This window comes from Acinonyx jubatus, chromosome A2 (genome assembly GCF_027475565.1).
Source record: "Acinonyx jubatus isolate Ajub_Pintada_27869175 chromosome A2, VMU_Ajub_asm_v1.0, whole genome shotgun sequence".
NCBI lineage: Eukaryota > Metazoa > Chordata > Mammalia > Carnivora > Felidae > Acinonyx > Acinonyx jubatus.
Genome location: NC_069383.1, coordinates 147,070,401 through 147,092,176, shown reverse-complemented (window position 1 = coordinate 147,092,176; position 21,776 = coordinate 147,070,401). Strand labels below are relative to the sequence as shown.

Genomic DNA, 21,776 nt, shown 5'->3' with positions numbered 1-21,776 from the left:
TTGGGCGTTGCCATAAACCACACACTACCCTGCACCTTCTGTCACCCTCTAGGTCTGGGGCTCCTCTAAACCTCAGCTTTCTATTTTGTCTGGGTGCATGATTTTCATGGACTCAGCATGTCCTCTCCATAACAGTAGCAGCAAGGACTAGTGGGGACTGGAGCAATGGTAAAATAAAACCTCTTGTTCTTCCCCAGATCTCTTTTCTTTCATAGTTTTAGGGGACATTTCAGAACTTGAGGTGCTGCTAAAGTGAAAATGCCTAATTGTGCCCAGAGGCTGGGATCTGTTCCCTGCCCTGTTGCTATCTTACTTGTGTGACTAGGGGAAAATCCCTTAATGACCCTTTCAGCACTTTCCCCCTCCTACAAGTACAAGATATCTAATGTGAAATACTCTGAGCTAATAATGAGAACACTCAGTCCCTTCCTGGAAAGTCTGAAGTTTTTCTTCCTGCCTTTATTACTTTGAAGGTCCTGGTAAGGCAGATGGTTTTTTTGCTCTGCTGGAAAATTTTATCTGTGGTCTTGTATCATCTGTGTCTCTCCTGGTTCCTGTCTCTCATTTTAACATTTGATCAAACCCTACTTTCCATGCCAGGAGCCATGGCCCCAAATGAGACCAATGCAACAAGGAACAACATACAGGACATGGTCTTTCTCTTTGCTGGGTCCTCCCCTGTGAGCATTTAGGGGCTTGAAAGTGGGCGCACCTCCCTGACTAGGCCTTGTATTCCCCATTTCAGGTGAGGATTTTGCTCAGATCAGCTCTTCTAAATAGCTCATACTTCCTGTTATTAGGCCGGGGGGGTGGGGGTGGGGGGCAAAAACCTTACTAATACAATGAGCCCTTGTAAGTTTAAAAAAAGAAAATTCCAGATGCTTTCTCTGAAAACCCTCAATAATCACCTTAAGGAAAAGAGGAAAATAGTCAGGAGCAAAAACCTTGGAATAAGACTGGGGTTGGAATCGCCCCACCCTCTACTTTCCAGCTGTGGCAATTACTGTCCTTACTTTAACAGGTCTTTGGTTTCCTTACCTATAAAAGCGGTTTTCTCATCTGGTTATTGTGAAAACTAAGTGAGATAATAAAGTGCCAGCCCTATAGTTTGATAAAGAGTGGCAATTATTATTACCCAATGAAATTGGGTAGAAGGCAGGAATAATTAGCCTTAATATGGCTTACCTCTCCAGAGAATAAAGTACTACCTGATAAGAGAGAGACCCACCAACAATGGTCCAGTTTGGAAGGTAAAGTCAAAGTACCCACAGTTCCGTGTAGCAGTTCCTCCTCTTCCTTGTAACCTGTGTTGGCGTGCCCCAGGGCTCAGGGCTGGAACTCTGTTCTGTCTACACTCCCTCCCTCATTCCCTTGGTCATTTCATTCAAGCCTATGGCTTCAGACACCAACACCAACAATATGCTGATACCTCCCAGATCTGTAGCTTTAACCCTGACCTTTGACCCTGAATTCCAGACTGATGTATCCAACTGTCAATTCCACGTTTCACTTGAATGTGAAGCATCAAAAACTCAACCTACCCCAAACTGAGCTCTTGTTCTTCCTACCAAAACTGCTTCTCCCACATTCTTCCCTCTCTGCCCTCATCCCAGTCCATGTCTCCTGTTTCCACTGTGGCCACACAGGTACAAGTACCATCCTTCTGTGGCTGCATTATTGCAACACTCCTAACCAGCTGCACTGCTTCTGCCCTTCCTACCTTTGGCCTATTTCCACATAGCAGCCAGAGGGATCATTTAAACATGGATGCCAAGTTATATTATTCTATTTAGAGCCTTCCAATGGCTTTCCATCTCCCTCCTTACAGAAACCAAACTCATTTCACAAAGAGTGCATATCTTGTTTAATTTGTTGTCCATCTCCAATAATTACCCCACACCCATCTCCATTTGGGCAGCAAATTTTATCAGCTTTGTTTGTTCCTGGATCACCAGCACCTGATGCAGTGCCTGTCCCACACAGGCCCTTCATACAGTTCTTGAATGAAGGAATGACTTCCGGACAAGATGCCTGAAAAGTGGAAAGGTAATTTTTAAGACTACTTAACCCAACAACCTCCTTTCACTGCAGATAAAGATTGCTTTATTTTAGGACGCTTTATTGGCTTTTCTGGCAGATTTCTTTGACACCATGATGTTGGATTTGGGCTATACAATCAGGTTACCTTTTTTAAAGGTCCACTGATAGAGACACCAGGTGCCGGTAACCAGAAAGCATATCAACAGTGTAGACAATCCACCTGGAAGCTTAGAGCTTGCCGTTTGAACATTAGCTGTAAGGAGATTCTGGAAATGAGCTGCAAACTGAAAGCTTTCCTGCTAGATTGGGAGATTTGCAGAGAACTCTCCAGTTCTGAGACCTCGCACAAGTCACTCTTGGCTGGATTTATTGCCTCAGATCTAGAAAGGCCCTGGGGAAGCTGGGTGGAATTTCCCTCATAAGTAGGACTACTGAACCTTTAACAGATGGTATTTGCCTGAAATACCTGAAGAATGCCTAACTTGGAAATCCATTAGAAGAAAAGGGGACGAGCCTCTAATTCAAGGGCTTCTCTTGCACCTATCCTCGGGTCTTGGGCAAAAAGGGCTAAACCCCTGGACTGAGGGGGTCAGGAGTTAGGCGTTTGGGTGGGCCACCAGTCACTTTCCCGGAAAGCTTCGACCGGAGAAGTTTCCCTTCTACTGCCTTCGCAATGACGGAAAATACGGCGGCCTCGAACCAGGCGGACTAGGGCCTTACCCACGCCCCTGGGGCAGAGAAGAACAAACCTCGCGGACGCCAAATCAACAGGGGAATGCGCGCCTTGCTCTACTCCAGAAACAGCGCCCGAAGACCAGTCAGGGCCTAAACCACAACCCCCTGCAGACCCCGCAGACCTGGGGAAGAGCGCCCTCCCATTGGACGACGGCGAGCGGCGTGCCCTCACGCTTCGCTCCCGTAGGCAACCCCGCCCCCCCCCCCCCACGCGCGGGGCACGGCGGGAGTGGAGTCGGCGCAACCTGCAGCTGTACTCCATCTCCCGGCGGGCCGAGCGCTGAAAGCGGCAGCGCGGCGCCTTTGTGGAGCAGCGGCCCGGCGCGGAGGAAGTTCCGGTCTCCGCGACGCAGGGTCGGTGGCGGCGGCTGAGGATTAGGAGGAGCGGGCCGCGGAGGCCGCGCTGCCTCGGTAAGGGCCTGGGGCGGTAGAGAGGGCGTGCCGGACCCTGCGGGGAAGGAGCCGGCCTGCCAAGCCGCTATGGAAGTCGCGGGTCCTCGAGGCCTGGAAGCTGTGGCTTCGGTGTCGCGCGGCGGCCGCGGCCTCGCTTGGGAGGAAGAGAGCCAAGTGGCGGTGTGGTGAGGGAGGCGCCGCCCTCGGGAGGAACGCCCCGGAACGGTCGCGGGCCCGGGGCGGGGCCCGGCGGCGGCCGTAGAATTACCGGTCCAGCCTCGGGGCTGTTAGCTGCGGGGTCCCCGGCTAGCGCGTGGTTACGGCTTGGTGCTTCTGGTCTGCGGAGCCTCAGGCGGGCCCTTTCTTCCGCCTGTTTTCCTGCTTTTGCGGGAACCTGATCCAGTTCTAAGGCATCGCTCGAGAAGGAGGCCTTCTTGTGCCTAGCACGTAGCCCCGTTTTAGACCTGGCCAGACACGGGTGGGTGGGCTCAGCCCGACCACAGGGCAAGAGATCTCCGAGCCCAGCACGCGCGGTGGTAGAACTTGGTGGCGGGGGGGAGTGGTCTGGTGGATTCTGCGTCCGTTGGGAGAATGTGGGAGGAGGGATGTTTCTTAGTATTTACTCTTCAGAGTCCTTTTGGCGTTGTAATTCTGTTTTTCTTCTAACTTTATTATTGATGTGCTACTGGATTCAACTCTAGGGGTGCATTTTTTAATAAATAGAAAAGGCCTGGTTTTGTAAGGTACATAAACTTTAAGGGTAATTGTATTTTTTACATATTTCAGGTTTGCTTGTGAAGGTCACAGTTGCTGGATCTAAGTGAAGGAGTTCAGTAGACTCTGATGTGCCTGGTCACCTGGCTCATTTTCTGAACTCTGGATTGTGCCCTAGGTTTGTTAGTTTTCAACTTCCTGTTGAGTAATGCCACCAGTGTGAATAGTTTAATAATGTCAACATCAGCAAACTTGTGAGGATTGTAGAGAGAGCTCTGAAGAACTGATGATGGGTGACGGTAGGACTGGCAATGTCTAAAGTAACTAATGGCATGTTAGGTGAAACAGACAAGTTGGACCTGAACCTTGTCTCATTTAATTAGCACCTAACTAGGTACTTAACCTATAGGATAGGTACTAGGTCTGGACATCTGTAACACCCTTCTTTATAGAATTCTGTTACCAGACTTGGGTTTATTTTTGTTGCCTTTAGGATCCTAGGTTCTTGAAACCTTTCAGAGGAGACTTGTCAAGGCCTGGGTGGGGGAGGTGAGTGTGTGTTACTAAATGAACTCTTTTATTGTGGGTACTTGAGCAAGGTTATACTCTTCTGCCAATGTTTAAATGTATAAACTGCTGTTGCTCATCTGATTCGGGGTTGTATTAAGATTTGAAACTATCAGCGGGGAGCCTGGGTGGCTCAGTCGGTTACCTGGCAGACTTGAGCTCAGGTCATGATCTCCCAGTTCATGGGTTTGGGCCCTGTCGGGCCCTGTGCTGACAGCTCAGAGCCTGGAGCCTGCTTAAGATTCTGTGTCTCCCTCTCTTTCTCTACTGAGCTTTCCCACTCACTCTGTCTCTCTTAAAAATAAACAAAAAACATTAATAAAAAAAAAAGATTGAAACTATCAGAAAGTTCTGGAAAAAAAATTTTTTTTAAGTTTATTTATTTTGAGTGAGAGAAAGCGCCAGTCAGGGAGGGGCAGAGAGAGAGGGAGAGAGCATCCCGAGCCTTTAGCACAGAGCTACATGTGGGGCTTGAACTTCAGAATCATAAGATCATGACCTGAGCCGAAGTCAGATGCTTAAGCAACTGAGCCTCCCAGGTGCCCCAGAAAGTTCTGAAATTTTAAAGATCATAAATCATTCCTTGATGGATTTTTTTTTTAGCTGTATATACCAAGAGCTTAGAATTAATTTTTCTGTTACACTCCCACAATACCTTCTTCATCTCATTCACTTAGTTAATGGGCATCCATTGAACGTATTTTATAACCCTCCTATCACACTATGGGACTCAGAATAGCAGAGCGAATGACTAGAGGAGCTCTGGAATCTGATAGGGTTTGAATCCCTGACTCCTTCACTAACCCAGTGACATTGGATAAATTACTTTACTTCAAATTGTGAATTACCTGACTTCATATGTGAAATGAGGTTTTTGTGAGGTTTATGTAATGCTATTAGAACAGTGCCTTGTGTGCAGAAAGTGGTTACTAAATGTTAGTTTCTTTTTTTAAAACAGATTTGTTCAGATATAATTCATAATTCATACATCATGCAGTTAACCATTTAAAGTGTATAATTCAATGGTTTTTACATATTGCTAATTTTTTACAGAGTTGCGGTAAATATATTTTGTTATGTATATTGGAACAAAATTTGCTATTTAAATCATTAAAAAAAGGGGCGCCTAGGTGTCTCAGTTGATTGAGCAACTGACTCTTGATTTTGGCTCAGGTCATGATCTCACAGTTTGTGGGTTCAAGCTTCGTGTTGGGCTCTGTGCTAACAGTGTGGAGCCTGCTTGGGATTCTGTCTCCCTCTCTCTCTCTGCCCCTCTCCTGCTCTCTCTCTCAAAAGTAAATAAACATTAAAAAACAATAATAATCAGGTATACACACAAAAACTTAGTTACAAAAATCTCAAAAATAAACATTAAAACAATTTTTTTTAAACTTTATTTGTTTAAGGGATCTGTACACCCAACATGGGACTTGGACTAATGACCCCAAGATCTAGAGGCGCACACTCTTCCAATTGAGCGACCCAGGTTCCCTTAAACCGTTTTTAACTGTAAAATTCAGTGCGTTAATTACATACACTGTAGTGCAACCATCACCACTCTCTATTTCCAAAATTTGTTCATTACCCCAAACAGAAATTCTGTCCATTAAGTGACTCTCATTGTCCCCTCCCTCCAACCCTTGGTGACCTCTAATCTATATTCTGTCACTGTGATTTTGCCTGTTCTAGGTACCCCATATAAGTGAAATCATACAGTATTTGTCCTTTCTTATCTGACTTCTTTCACTTACCATGGTGTTTTCACAATCCATTCATGTCCTAGCATGTATCCAAACTTCATTCTTTTTTTACAAATTAAAAACAATTTTTTTAATTGAGATATAATCAACATCTTCATTCTTTTTTATGGATGAATAATATTCTGTTGGTGCGTATAGACCACATTTGTTTATCTCTTGATTTGTTGGTAGACAACTGTTGTTTCTACCTTTTGGTTATTGAGAATCATGCTGCTATGAACATTGATATATACATATTCTGAATATTACTCTTTTATCAGATATGTGATTTGCAAATATTTTCTCCCATTCTATGGGGGTGCCTTTTTACTTTATTGATAGTGTTCTTTGATGCAGAAGAGTTTTTCATTTTGATGAAGTCCAATTTGTCTATTTTTGTTGTTGACTATGCCTTTGATATCACAGCCAAGGGATCATTGCCAAATCCAATGCATGAAGCGTTTCCCCTGTGTTTTATTGTAAGAGTTTCATAGTTTTAGCACTTACATTTAGGTCTTTGATCCATTTTGAGATAATTTTGGTATATGGTGTTAGGTAAAGGTCCCACTTCATTTTTTTGCACTTGGATATTCATTTTTCTATGACCATTTGTTGAAAAGACTGTCTTTTTCCCTTGAAAAATCTTGGTACCCTTGTTGAAAATACCCTGACCTATACGTGAGGATTTATTTTTTGGTTCACTATTTCATTGATCTCTGTTTGTCCTTATAACAGTACCACACTGTTTTGATAACTGTAGCTTTGTAGTAAGTTTTGAAATTGGGAAGTGTAAGTTCTCCAAGTATATTCTTTTTAAAAATTGTTTGGGCTATTTAGAGTCCTTTGAAATTCCATATGAATTCCAGAATGGGTCTTTCTTTTTTCTTTCTTTTCATTTTAAGTTTACTTATTTTTGAGAGAGATAGCAGGGGAGAGGCAGAGAGAGAAGGGGACAGAGCATCTGAAGTGGGCTCTGCGCTGACAGCAGAGAGCCTGACATGGGGCTCAAACCCATGAACCGCAAGATCATGACCTGAGCTGTAGTCAGACACTTAGACTGAGCCACCAGATGCCCCAGGATGGTTTTTTCTAAGCATTGACTTTGGAATCAAGTGATCTTGAGTTTGTATATTTTCCTCATATCAGTTACATTGTTTGGGGGCAAGTCTCTCAACCTATTTGAGTCTCAGCTTCATGGTCTATAAAGTGGGAATAGTAACAGAGTTTACCCCATAGAGGATTTGTGATTAAAGGAGAGTATCCATGTAAAATGCTTAACTGTGACACAGCACTCAGCTATGCTTATCTTTCTCTCTCTCATTTCCGGGAGTAGGAATAGACATACTCAGGAAGGTCCTTTCCAGCTTGATGTTACTATGATTTAGTTTATTAAAAAAACTGTTTTTTAAAGAGAGATAGCATGTGCAATGGGGGGGGGGGGGGGGAGGTAGACTATCTTAAGCAGGCTCCAAGCCCAGTGCAACACGGGGCTTGATCTCACGACCCTGAGATCATGACCTGAGCTGAAATCAAGAGTCAGGCACTTAACTGACTCAACCACCCAGGTGCCCCAATGTTGTTATGATTTTAAATACCAGAGCATAGTAGCAGTAATAATATTTAAAACATTGTTTTAGAATTCTTCAAAACTCTTTTTTTGGGGATGTAGTTTACATATCATGAAATTCCTCCACAGTATGTGTTCAGTTTGATATAGTCGTCACTGCTGTTCAGAATTAGAATATTTCTAACACCTCAAAATAATCTTTAGTTCCTGTTTGTTGTTTATCTCCACTTTTCATTTCACTCCAACTGCGAGTTCTAGCATCCACTGATGTGCTTTCTGTCTCTGTAGTTTTATGTTTTCTAGAAATTGCGTGTAATTGGAGTTACACAGTTCTCAGTCTTTTTTGCCTGGTTTCTTTCACTTGCATTGTTTTTTGTGGTTCATCCATTTTGTTGCATTCCTTTTTATGGTTGTATCTCGTTGTGTTTATCCATTCACCTGTTGAGGGACATTTGAACTGTTCCAGTTTGAGGCTATTGTGAACAATGGGGCTATGAATATGATTGCTTCTTATGCAATGATCTCATTTACTCCTGATAGTAATCATATGAGGTAGGTACCATTATTCTTATTGTATAGGAGAGCTTTGAAGCATATAGAAATTAAATAACTTATCACGGGTGCAATAGTTAGAAAACTGGAGTGTTTTTTTTTTAATTTTTTTTAACGTTTATTTATTTTTGAGAGAGACAGAGTATGAGCAGAGGAGGGGCAGAGAGAGAGGGAGACACAGAATCTGAAGCAGGCTCCAGGCTCTGAGCTGTCAGGACAGAGCCTGACATGGGACTTGAACTCGTGAACCATGAGACCATGACCTGAGCTGAAGTTGGACGCTTGCTTAACTGACTGAGCACCAGAAAACTGGAGTTTTGATCGAAACTCAGGCATTCTGACTCTAAAATACATACACTAGGCCATTGGTCTTGAAACCCTTTTATTCTTGGACCACTTAAAATTTTAAAAATTTGGGGTGCCTGGCTGGCTCAGTCGGTTGCGTGTCCGACTTCGGCTCAGATCACGATCTCACGGTCTGTGAGTTCGAGCCCTGCGTTGGGCTCTGTGCTGACAGCCCGGAGCCTGGAGCCTGCTTTGGATTCTGTGTCTCCCTCTCTCTCTGCCCCTAACCCACTCACATTCTGCCTCTGTCTCTCTCAAAAATAAATAAACATTAAAAAAAAATTTTTTTTTAATTTACTCCCCTAAAATGCTGAAAAACCTATTACCACCTTGAACATGTTTAAGTTGGATTTGGAAATAATCTCCTCGATAATGGCACCAAAGGCATAGTCAACAAAATGAAAAGTAGACAAATTGAACTTTATCAAAATGAAAAACCTTTCATCAGAGAACACTGGCAACAGAGTCAAAAGGCAACCCACAGAATGGGAGAAAATATTTGTAAATCACATATCTGATAAGGAATTAACATCTGGAATATACAGAAAACTTCTAAACTCAACAACAACAAAAATACGGCCTGATTTAAAAATGAGCAAAAGACTTGAATAGACATTTCTCCAAAGAAGGATATATAGATGGCCAATAAGCCCGTGGAAAGACTCTCTACATTATGAATGATTAGGGGAAATGCAAATCAAAATGACAGATGCCACTTCACACCCATTAGGATGGTGATTATCAAAATAACCATTTTGATTGTTAGAATCCCAAGTAGGCTCTACATTGTCAAAACAAAAACACCTCCAAAACAGAAAATAACAAGTGTTGGTGATGATGTAGAGAAATTGAAGCTTGTATTATTCTGGTAGGGCTGCTATACCACAATACCACAGATGAGGTGAATTAAACAACAGAAGTGTATTTTCTCCCATTCTAAGATCAAGGTGCCAGCAGGGTTGGGTTTTGGTGAGGCTTGCAGAAGGCTGCCTTCTTGCTGTGTTGTCACACAAACATTCCTCTGTGCATACATTCGTAGTATCTCTTCCTCTGACATCAGACCTATTGGATTAGGGTCCCACTCTTAAGACCTCATTTAATCTTATGTCCATAGAGGCCTTCTCTTCACATACTGGGCCACCTGAAGCTGAGAGTTAAGCATATGAATGGGGGGGGGGGGCGAGACACAGTTCAGTCCATGACTGAAGGTACTCTGTTGGTGGGAATGTAGAATGATGTAACTGGTGTGGAAAACAGTATGGTGGTTCCTCATAAATTAAAAACATTACCATATGATCCAGCAATTCCACTTCTGGGTATATGTCGAAAATAATTGAAAGCAGGGTCTCAAAGAGATATTTGTACACCCAGGTTCATTATTCACAGTAGCCAAAAGATGGAAGTAACCCAAGTGTCCATCAGTGGATGAATGGATAAACAAAATGTGGTATATACATACATTGCAATATTACTCGGCCTTAATAAGTAATGAAATTCTAATAGATGTTGCAGTGTGGCTGAACTTGAAGATATGCTAAGTGAAGAAAACCAGTCTCACGAAAGGACAAATATTGTATGGTTCCACTAATATTATGAGGTACTTAGAGTAGTCAGAATCAGAGACAAAAAATAGAACGGTGGTTTCCAGGGGCTGGTTTGAGAGGGGAATGAGGAGTTACTGTTTAACGAATACAGATTTTCAGTTTTGAAGATGAAAAAAGTTCTGTGGATGGATGGGGGTGATGGTTACACAACAGTGTGAAGATACATAATGCCACTGAATTGTACACGTAAATATGGTTAAAATGGTAAATTTTATATGTATAACAATTTGTAAAAATCGTTTTTTAAAGTTTATTTTGACAGAGAAAGCGTGAGTAGGGGAGGAGCTGGGGTGGGAGGAGAGAACCCCAAGCAGGCTCTACATTGTCAGCGCAGAGCCCCATGTGGGGCTTGAACTCAGTAACCGTGAGATCATGACCTGAGCTGAAGTTGGATGCTTAACCAACTGAAGCCACCCAGGCACCCCTGTAAAAATAACTTTTATAAAAGAAGGATCTTACTGATTCTCCTTTTCCACCTCCCCTTTCTACTAATCATTCTCTCCAGTTTACCAAAAAGGCATCGCTCTATTTGAAATCTAACTATATAAAGTACACTACCCCAGGGATGGAAACCCTCAGAACATCAATCTGTATGTGTTTATTTCATCTTTTGAAGGATGTTTGGGTTGACTTCATTTTTAAGCTATTATGAATAAAGCTTTTGTGAACATTTTTGTACAAGTTTTTTGTTTTCACTTATGTAAATACTTAGAAGTGAAATTGCTGTGTCATAGGGTAGTGTTTGTCAGACCAATTTCTAAAGTGGTTGTACCATCTTACATTCTTTCCAGTAATGTATAAGAGTTCTGATTGCTGAAAATCCTTGTTTATTTCCTTTTGTAAGTCTTTTTAATTTTAGCAGTTCTGGTGGGTGTGTACTAGTATCTCGTGGTTTTATTCTGTTTTCCTTATGACTAATAATAGTAAGCATTTGTCAGATATGTGTTATAAATATTTACTCCTTTTCCCTAGTTTGCCTATTTATTTTTAAGCAGTGTCTTTTGAGGAACAGGTTTTAATTTTAATCTTTTTCTTTTATAAATGCTTTCTGGATCCTTTCTGTTGATACCAAGCTCAAAAAGATTTTATCTTGGGGCACCTGGGTGGCTCATTTGGTTAAGCATCCAACTCTTGATTTCAGCTCAAGTCATGATCTCAGGGTCATGAGATTGAGCCCTGCTTTGGGCTTTGTGCTGGGCATGGAGCCTGCTTGAGATTCTGTCTCCTCTGCCCTGCTCGCCGTCAGGGTGTGTTCGTTTACTCTCTCTCTCTCTCTCTCTCTCAAAAAAATTTTTTTTTCTCGTGTGTTTTCTTTTAGAAGCTTCATAGTGGAGTTTCTACATTTATGTCTGATCCATTTTTAATTAGCTTGTAAGTGTAGTGTAATGGTAGGCAAAGCAAGTGCCATCAAAGGGGAATCAGGATATGGTTCTGGAGAAGGAGACTGAGAAACAGATGTCACATCTAGGGATGGCAGCAGGCATGTAAATTCCCCATTCCAAATCTGAGGACTCTTTAGAGGCCTCATAATTGGAATTAATACATTTAAATCTTTTTTTGTTTTTAAAGCTTAGTCCTATTTAAAAAAATAATTTTTTAAAAATGTTTATTTATTTTTGAGAGAAAGAGAGCGTGAGGGGGAGAGTGACAGAGAGAGGGAGACACAATCAGAAGCAGGCTCCAGGCTCCGAGCTGTCAGCCCAGAGCCCGATGTGGGGCTTGAACTCACAAACCGTGAGATCATGACCTGAGCTGAAGTCGGACGCTCAACCAACTGAGCCACTCAGGTGCCCCAATACATTTAAATCTTTAAATGGAAAATTTGTGAGGGACATGGGTGCTGCCAGCAGTCACTAATTCCATCTCCCATAGTGCATATTAAAGTTGCTACTGTTTAACAACTCTGGTTGGGTCTTACTTGGGTAGGTGCTTAGACCAACCGTTGACTGTTGATGCCCCCTTAATGTTCTTAACTGAGACTCAAAGCATTTACTTTGGAAAAATTAGAGTGTTTGATGCAGGATCAAGCTGCTGCATTCGGCAGATACACTAATAGAATAGGACTTCTGGTTCTGCTTTGTTGGCTTTTGGAACTGAAGTCATGATTAAAAAGGATGGTCCTGGGTATCGGAATTAAGTTGCTAGAGGTGAAATTCGTGGACCTTTGCAAGATGGACCAGAGTGGAAGCATTTGCCAAGAATATTTTTATTAAAGGCGGAGGAAGCTTGAAAATAATCAGCTACCATCATAGCTCCAACCATAAAGAATGCTGACCTACCTTGGGGAGGCTTTTCTGCCAAACAGCTTCCAGGAAACCAGTCTTTAGGTTCTAGGGGAGTGTGATTGCAAAGTTGAACGTAAAGGATTTGAGGGAAGAGTATCACTAGGAGTATAGCCTAAAGCTTAGTATAATGCTCACCATCTCCAGAACAGGCGACCCTGTTCAACCGCTATTCATTTGGAACCATTTTTCACTTCAGTCTTCCAAAACTCTCATTTGACTATTTACTACTTATCCAGATCTGTAACTGCATTGGTTTCATATGCTAGTCTTCAGAATTCACCAAAGGGACCTATTACTGACTGGTGAGTAGCATGTGTTGGAGTGGGATCTAGGCAGTTGAGGTGGTAGGCCCTTCTCAATCCCACTTGACGGTTCATGGCCAGCCACAGTTTGTATGGAATTGATGTTGTAATATCATTTATTTTCAGGGTTAAATGACATGGTAGGTAACTTGTTATCACTCCTTAGTAGATTTTGACTTTCTTGGCTCCTGTCTTTATGCATATATCAACCAGTGTTTTTGCTGGGATCTGATAAGCTTCAGTGTTTAAAGCTTTGACTTGGCATTGGGTTCACTCTCCACTGCCAATTCTGCTTACCGGAAGTGGCCCTGGCTTCATGCCTGCAGCTCAACAGTTTTTGCCTATTTAAAGTTTGAGAACAGTTTGAGATCTTTACAGCCCAAGACCATAACCACTTGCTATGCTGAATTAACTGCCTGTCTGTAAGAACTCCATCCATCCTGAGTAAAACTTTGGAGGGAACTACTACTAGATGGTTTCACAAATCTTTCGCCCTATTCCCACCAGCAGTGTATGGGCATTCTAATTTTTCCACATCCTCATCAACTTACCTTTTTTTCATAGCCACTCTAGTGGATGTGAAGTGGTGTCTCATTGTGGTTTTGATGTGCATTTCCTTTATGGGTTATGTTGAACATTTTTACTATGCTTGTTGGCCATTTGTATGTCATCTTTAGGGGAATGTCTACTCATGCCCTTCTCCCATTTTGTTTATTGGGTTGTCTTTTCTTATTGAGTTATGGAAGTTATTTATATAGGGACGCCTGGATGGCTCAGTGGGTTAAGCACCCGACTCTTGATTTCTGCTCAGGTCATGATCTCACAGTTGAGATCGAGCCCTGTGTGAGGCTCTGTGCTGACAGTGTGGAGCCTACTTGGGATTCTTATCTTTGTCCCTCTCTCTGCCTCTTCTCCGCTGATGTGCATTCTCTCTCTCTCTCTCTCTAAATAAACACTTATTTTAAAAGTTATTTATATATTGTAGATATAAATCCCTTATTGAGTATATGATTTGCACACATTTTTTTCCATTCTGTGAGCTGCCTTTTTACTTTCTTGGTATCTTTTAAAGCACTAAAGTTTTAAATTTTGATGATTGCCAATTTATTTTTCCTTTTGTTATTTTTCATATCTGTCTTATCTATGAAACCATTGCCTACTCTGAGGTCATAAAGATTTATGCCAGTTTTTTTTTTTATTTTTAAAAATTTTTTATGTTTTTTTTAACTGTTCATTTGTTTTTTAGAGAGAGGGAGGGAGGGAGAGTATGAGCAGGAGAGGGGCAGAGAGAGAGGGAGACACAATCCGAAGCAGGCTCCAGGCTCTGAGCTGTCAGCACAGAGCCCTTTGCGAGGCTTGAACCCATGAACAGTGAGATCATGACCTGAACTGAAGTCGGACGCTCAGCCAACTGGGCCACCCAGGTGCCCCCCTTTTATGTTAATTTTTTAAATATGTTTATTTATTTTAAGGTGGGGGAGCACAGGGAAGGGAGGGGCAGAGAGAGAAAGAATCCCAAGCAGGCTCTGTGCTGTCTGTACAGAGCCCAAGGTGGGGCTCAATCCCATGAATCATGAAATCATGACCTGAGTTGAAATCAAGAGTTGGACACTTAAAGGACTAAACCACCCAGGTGCCCCATTGAGTTAATTTTTATAAATGGCATGATACAGGGGTCCAACTTCATTCTTGTGTTTGGTGACATGTTGTCTTAGTACCATTTGTTAAAAAGACTGTCCTTTGTTGAATGGTCTTTGGCACTCTTGTCTAAAATACTTGATCCTAAATGTGAGGATTTATTTCTGAACTCTGAATTCTGTCCCACTGATCTTACAGCCATCCTTATGCCAGTGCCACACTGTCTTGATTAGTGTAACTTTGTATTAAGTTTTATAATCTGCAAGTTTGAGTCCTCGAACTTTGTTATATATACAGGCATATCTTGTTTTGTTGCATTTTACAGATACTGCATCTTATACAGATTGAAGGTTTGTGGCAACCCTGAGTGGAGTAGGTCTATCAGCACCATTTTTCCACCAGTATTTGCTCATTTTGTCTCTGTATCATAGTCTGGTGATACAGTATTTCATACTTTTCACTATTATTTGTCATGGTGATCAGTGATTACAGTTTGCTAAAAGCTCAGATGATGGTTAGCATTTTTTAGCAATAAAGTATTTTTAAGGTATGTACATTGTTTTTTTAGACATAATGCTATTGCACACTTAATAGATGGCAGTACAGTGTAAACGTAACTTTTGTATGCCCTGGGAAACCACAAAATTCATTTCAATCACTTTACTGCAATATTCACTTTATTGCAGTAACCTGGAACCAGATCTGCACTATCTCCAAAGTTTGCCTGTATTCTTTTCTGTTTTGCACAAATGATATGATGTTACAAATAGTTATTTTGCACATATTTTAAAACTTAATGTATAATAACATCCTAGATCAACTAGCATAGCTACCTTATTTTTTGAGAGTTGCGTGGTATTTTAATAGTGTAGTATACTCAATTGATGTACGTTTAGATTTTATAATCTTTTGCTATTATAAACAGTGCTGCAATATGTGCATTTGTAAATATGTTACCTCACACTGTAAGTTTCTAAGGAATGCATTCCTAGAAGAGGAACTGGAAAGTCAGGGGCAATATGTATTTAAAAGTTTGTGAATTGTACCCCTCTCTCTCTCTGCCCCACCCCTGCTTGCACTCTGTCTCTCTCTTTCAAAAATGAATAAACATTAAAAAAATTTAAAAAGGGGGGGAGTGTCTGGGTTGCTCGTTGGTTGAGCATCCGACTTCAGCTCAGGTGATGATCTCATGGTGTGAGTTTGAGCTGCGTGGGGTTCTGTGCTGACAGCTCAGAGCCTGCAGCCTGCTTCGGATTCTGTGTCCCTCTCTCTCCACCCCACCCCTGCTTGTGCTCTCTCTCTTTCAAAAATGAATAAACATTTAAAAAAACATTTTTAAGTTTGTGAATTGTAGTTTTCCTTATGTTACTGACTTTTAACTTCATCCCCATTGGTCAGAGAAGATACTTAAATGGTATCTTTTTTTTTTTAAGTTTATTTATTTATGTAGTGAGGGACGGAGACAGCGTGAGTGGGGAAGGGGTGGGGTGGGGAGAGAAACCCAAGCAGGCTCTGCACTCAGTGCAGAGCTGGATGCGGGACTTGAACTCATGAAACCGCAAGATCATGCATGACCTGAGACAAAACCAAGAGTCTGATGTTTAACCGACAGCCACCCAGGTGCCCCGGTATCTTTTTATATCTATTGAGACCTATTTGTGGTTTAACAAATGGTCCATCCTGGAGACTAGTCCGGGTGCACTTGAGAAAATGTGATTCTGCTACTTTTGCATAGAGTGTTCTGTTTGTGTCTATTAGATCTCTAATTGTGTTAAGCTATTTCCTTTTATTCTGTCTGGTTGACCGATTATTGAAAGTGGGGTTTGAAATTTCCAGTTATTAGAGAACTGTTGATTTTTCTCTTCACATTTTCAGTTTTTGCTTCATATATTTTGAGAATCTGTTATTAGGTGCTTAATATTTATGATTTATCTTCTTGCTGTATATTTTGAACCTTTTAATATCTGATGTCATCCTTTGTCTTTCATAAACTTTGGACTCAAAGTCTGTTTTGTCTGAGAGGTGCCTGGGTGATTCAGTTGGTTAAGCATCCGACTCTGAATTTCGGCTCAGGTCATGATCTCACGGTTCATGAGTTCGAGTCCCACATTGGGTCTGCACTGACTGCAGAACCTGCTTGAGATTCTCACTCTCTCCCTCTTTCTCTGCCCCTTCCCCACACGCGTGTGCGTGCAGTCATTCTCTCTCAAAAGTAAACATTAAAAAAAAAAAGTCTATTTTGTCAGATATTAATCTAGCACCTCAGCTTTCAATTGGTTACTATTTGCATGGAATATCTTTTCTGTCTTTTCACTTTCAACCTATTTGTGTCTTTGGATCTAAAGTGAGTCTCTTTAAACATATACAGCTTATACAGTTATACAACATATACACAGCATATAGAGTTGATACTTGAATGGCATGGTGGGTTGGGGCACCAACTCCATGCACTGATGAAAATCCATGTATAATTTTTAAATCCCAAAACTTAACTACTAATAGCCTATTGTTGACTGGAAGCCTTACTGACAACTGAAAAAGTCAGCACATATTTTGTATGTTATATGTATTATATCCTGCTGTATTCTTTTTTTTTTAATGTTCATTTTTGAAAGAGAGTGTGAGCAGGTGAGGGGCAGAGAGAAGAGGGAGACAGCAAATCTAAAGCAGGCCCCGTGTGGTCAGTGCGGAGCCTGATGTGGGACGATCATGACCTGAGCTGAAACAGGCTGCTTAACCAACTGAACTACCCAGGCACTCCAGTATATACTGTATTCTTAAGGATGAGGTAAGCTAGAGAGAAAATATTATTAAAATCTCAAGGAAGAGAAAATACACATAGTACTGTTTTTTTAATCAATACCATCTATTTAATTGTTTACAAAAATGAATTGTTAGTACCTATATCAATATTGTCTTTTTATCAATAGTAACCTTATCAGTATTATCATAACCTCTATGATAAAAACAGTATAGATGTTTATACATATTACTAACAGTAGATATCAAAAACAAAAAGATAATGGGGCGCCTGGTTGGTTCAGTTGGTTAAGTGTCCAACTTCGGCTCAGATCATGATCTCACTGTTTGTGAGCTCGAGCCCCCTGTTGGGCTCTGTGCTGACAGCTCAGAGCCTGGAGCCTGTTTTGGATTCTGTGTCTCTCTCTCTCTCTGCCCCTTGTCTATATGCGCTCTGTCTCTCTCAAAAAATAAACATTTAAAAAAAGAATATATAAAAAATACGTATTTATTTACAGGTACTGATGATTCATGCAGTGGCACCAAGGAAGCAGCAATATGATTGCTTTATGGTAGCCTAGCCTGTACACTAATGAACGAATCATTATAAAATTTTTGTGGCATACAGTATTACAGTCATATTCATAATATAGTATTGGAAACACTGTTAGATTTTTAAAATATTTACCTGTGATGATAGGCTGATAATGCAGTTTCTCCAGTTATGGGAGAGAGAGGCATACTGTATGGTAATGTAATTCTTTGAAAAAAATGTTATAAGATAGCAAGAAAACTAACATATTATTAATTTTCTGTTAAATGTCACTCACATTATGCCTATGTAAGGATAGACTGTCCACTTCATACAAGTCTTGCACATGGTGTTCTACACCATGAATACTTGGGTGACGACACAGAACATCTCATATGGCTCTTGCCATACAGTTATTATATTTTCATACAAAGACACACATACAACAGGCTTGTTTATTTATTTATTTTTTTAAAGTTTGTTTTATTTAGAGAAAGTGTAAGTTGGGGAAGGGCAGAGAGGGAAAGAGAGAGAATCCCAAACAAGCTCCACACTGTCAGTGCAGAGCCTGATGCAGGGCTCAAACTCAGGAACTACAAGATCATGACCTGACCTGAAGTCAGACCATTAACTGACTGAGCCTTCCAGGCGCCTCCTTTCATGGCTTTTTCTATAACAATGGCATCTTCAGTGGTGTAATCCTTCCAGACTTTCATGATATTCTGTCAGGGTTCTCTTTCATAGCATTGACAGTCCTTTCCATAGAGTACCATGTTTAATAAACATTAAAGGTCCTCATGATTCCCTGATCTAAAAGCTGAATTAGAGATGTGTTTGGGGGCAGGTAGACTACTTTGGCACCTTTGGCTTTGAACTCATGGGGTTCTGGGTGGTCAAGGGCATTGTCCAATATGAAAAGGACTTTAAAAGTCAGTTCTTACCAGCAAGGTACTTCCAGACTTCAGGAACTCAGCATCAGTGGAACCAATCCAGAAAAAGTGTTCTTGTTCAGTCTTTCTTGTTGTATAACCAGAAGACTGGCTCAGGGGTTAGCAGCTTTACAGCTCATGAGCTTGACTCAAAACAGTAGAGTTAGCCTATATTTCCCTGCCTTATATCTTGGTGCTCTCTTCTCTTCCTTAATGATAGATGTCCCTTGTGGCATTTTTTTTTTTTTTCTTTCTGGAGTAGGACCCATTCATCTGGGTTATTATAAACCAGACATTCTTTTTCCCTCAGTGATTTTATTAGTGATTCTGAGAACTCACCTGCTGCTTCCTGGTTGGCAGAAGCTGCTTCTTCCATTGTCTTGACTTTTTTTTTTATTAAAAAAATGTTTAAAAAAATTTTTGTACTGTATATTTTTTTGAAGTTTTATTTTATTTTAATTTACATCCAAGTTAGCATATAGTGCAACAGTGATTTCAGGAGTAGATTCCTTAATGCCCCTTATCCATTTAGCCCATCCCCCTTCCCACAACCCTTCCAGTAACCCTCTGTTAGTTCTCCATATTTAGAGGTCTCATGTTTTGTCCCCCTCCTTGTTTTTATATAATTTTTTCTTCCCTTCCCTTGTGTTCATCTGTTCTGTCTTAAAGTCCTCATATGAGTGAAGTTGTATATTTGTCTTCCTCTGACTAATTTCGCTTAGCATAATTAATAGCCTCCAGTTCCATCCACATAGTTGCAAATGGCAAGATTTCATTCTTTTTGATTGCCAAGTAATACTCAATTGTATATGTATACCACATCTTCTTTATCCATTCATCCATCGATTGACATTTGGGCTCTTTCCATACTTTGGCTGTTGTCGATAGTGCTGCTATAAACATTGGGGTGCATGTGCCCCTTTGGAACAGCATACCTGTATCCCTTGGATAAATACCTAATAGTGCAATTGCTGGGTCAAAAAAAATTTTTTTAATGTTTGTTTATTTTTGAGAGATTGTTTTTAAATAATGTGGAAAGTAAAAAGTGGAGTTACAAACCAAAGTTATAATAATACTAGCTTTTGTAATTGCCCCTGTATTTATCTTTACCAGAGATCTTCATTTCTTTATATGGCTTTGATTACTATTTAGCTTCTAAAATTTTCAATTTCAACTGGAAGAACTCCTTTTAACATGTCTTGCAGGGCTCATCTAATGGTAATGAACTCCCTCAGCTTTTGTTTATCTGGGAATGTGTCATTTCTTGGAGGACAGTTTTCTCAAATATAGAATTATTGATTGACAGAGTGACTGAGTGTCTTGGTTGAGTGTCCAACTCTTGATTTCAGCTCAGGTCATGATCCCAGGGTCGTGGGTGGAGCCTGCTTAAGATTCTCTCGCTTCCTCTCTCTTGCTTGCTATCCCTCTCCCCCACTTGTGCGCATGCACTCTCTCTCTCTAAAAATGAAAAAAATAAATTCTTGACAGTTTATGTTTCTTTAGTATTTTACTTACTTAAATATTTTTTTCAAGTTTTATTTAAATTCTAGTTAACGTATAGTGTAATACTGGTTTCAGAAGTAGAATTTACTGATTCTTCACTTAAACCCTTAGTATTTTAATAAATTGTCTACTGCTCTGTGGTCTCTAAGGTTTCTAATGAGGAATTAGCTGATAATCTTTTTTTTTTCTTTTTTTTTGGCTGGTAATCTTATTGAGGGTCTTGTCACTTCTGCGTTGAAAATTCTTTGTCTTTTTAAAATTATTTTTAAATTTATTTTTATTGTTTTTTTTTCTTTATTTTTTGAGAGAGAGAGACAGAGAGCAAGCTGGGGAGGGGCAAAGAGAGAAAGAGAGACAGACAGACAGACAGAATCTGAAGCAGGCTCCCGGCTCTAAGCTGTTAGCACAGAGCCTGATGCAGGGCTCGAACTCACAAACAGATCATGACCTGAGTCGAGGTTGGAAGCTTAACTGACTGAGCCACCCAGGTGCCCCCCAAAATTCTTTGTCTTTTGACAGTTTGATCATATTGTGTCTTAATGTGAGTTTATCCTACTTGTACTTCATTTAGCTTCCTGGATTTATATATTCATATCTTTCATAACATTTGGTGGATTTTTTGTTTTTTGTTTTTTGACCATTCTTCAAATAATCTTTCTGCCCTTTCTCTCTTCTCCTGAGACTCCCATAATCATTGTCCATTTGATGGTATTTCCAGGCCCCCTGGGTTTTGTTCACCTTTGTTCATTATTTTTTCTTTCTGTTCTTCAGATTTTATAATTTCAACCGGCTGGTCTTCAAATTCGCTAATTTTTCTGCCTGCTCAAATCTCTTGAACCCTTCTAGTGAACTTTTCATTGCACTTGTTGTAATTACAGCTCCAGGGTTTTTAATTTATTTTTTTATTCCACTGTATAAATTTCTGTCTCTTCATAAATATTCTCATTTTGTTTATACATGGTTTTCCTGGTTTCCTTTAGTTCTTTAAGCATAATTAACATAGTTGTCATAAAGTCTTTGTCTAGTAAATCTGATGTCTAGGTTTATTAAGAGATAGTTTCTGTTGACTTATTTCGTTTTCTTTGAATGGGCCATATTTTCTTATTTCTTTGTCTTGTGATTTTTTTCCTTGTTATTGAAAATTGGGCATCATAATTTGATAACTCTGAAAATCACATTCTCCCCTTTTGTTGGGGTTTACGGATTTTTTTTTTTTTTTTATTGTTGAAGGCTGTGGTAGTCTGTTTTGAGGCTTTTTCTAAACTGTTTTGCCAAGACTATTCCTTGTCCTCACTATGTGATCACTGATGTCTGTGTTCCTTTAGCTCATGTTCATCTAATATTTAGACCAAGATTTCTGGGTATGCCACAAGCTCAAACAAATGAAAAACAAAAAACACACTAACAAAAACAAAAAAAGAGAAAAGCAGAAAAATGTATAACCACCTGTGTTTTTGCAGAGTGGCTCTGTGCTGGGGCACTCCTTCAACATTTAGTAGCCTTCCTCTGGGCATTGGGATCAATCTGAGGTGAAAGGTTAAAGGTCTTTTCAGGTCTTGTCTCATCATGTGTGTTGCCTGGGTGTGTGTGTA

At 40.6% G+C, this 21,776-nt stretch overlaps 1 protein-coding gene and 1 long non-coding RNA gene across 8 annotated transcripts in view; one reads left to right on the top strand and one right to left on the bottom strand.

Annotated features, from left to right (window-relative positions):
- Positions 1-1,840: 1,840 nt before the first annotated feature.
- On the bottom strand, positions 1,841-2,986 carry LOC113593560 (uncharacterized). The gene is made up of 2 exons (XR_003413788.2): positions 2,790-2,986; positions 1,841-2,031 (listed from the first exon to the last, which is right to left on the bottom strand). It is a non-coding gene; the product is annotated as an uncharacterized LOC113593560 (long non-coding RNA).
- A 33-nt stretch (positions 2,987-3,019) lies between these two features.
- Positions 3,020-21,776, top strand: part of RBM6 (RNA binding motif protein 6) — a 104,286-nt gene continuing 85,529 nt past the window's right edge. For 2 of the 7 annotated variants that reach the window (XM_027038764.2, XM_027038761.2), the window contains exons 1-2: positions 3,020-3,186; positions 3,955-4,060. The gene's annotated coding sequence lies outside the window, so the exon portion shown is untranslated. Of the gene's footprint in view, positions 3,187-3,216; positions 3,647-3,954; positions 4,061-17,102; positions 17,270-21,776 lie in introns of those variants that run through there. The other 5 variants (XM_053219341.1, XM_053219340.1, XM_027038763.2 and 2 more) reach the window with 3 other exon arrangements.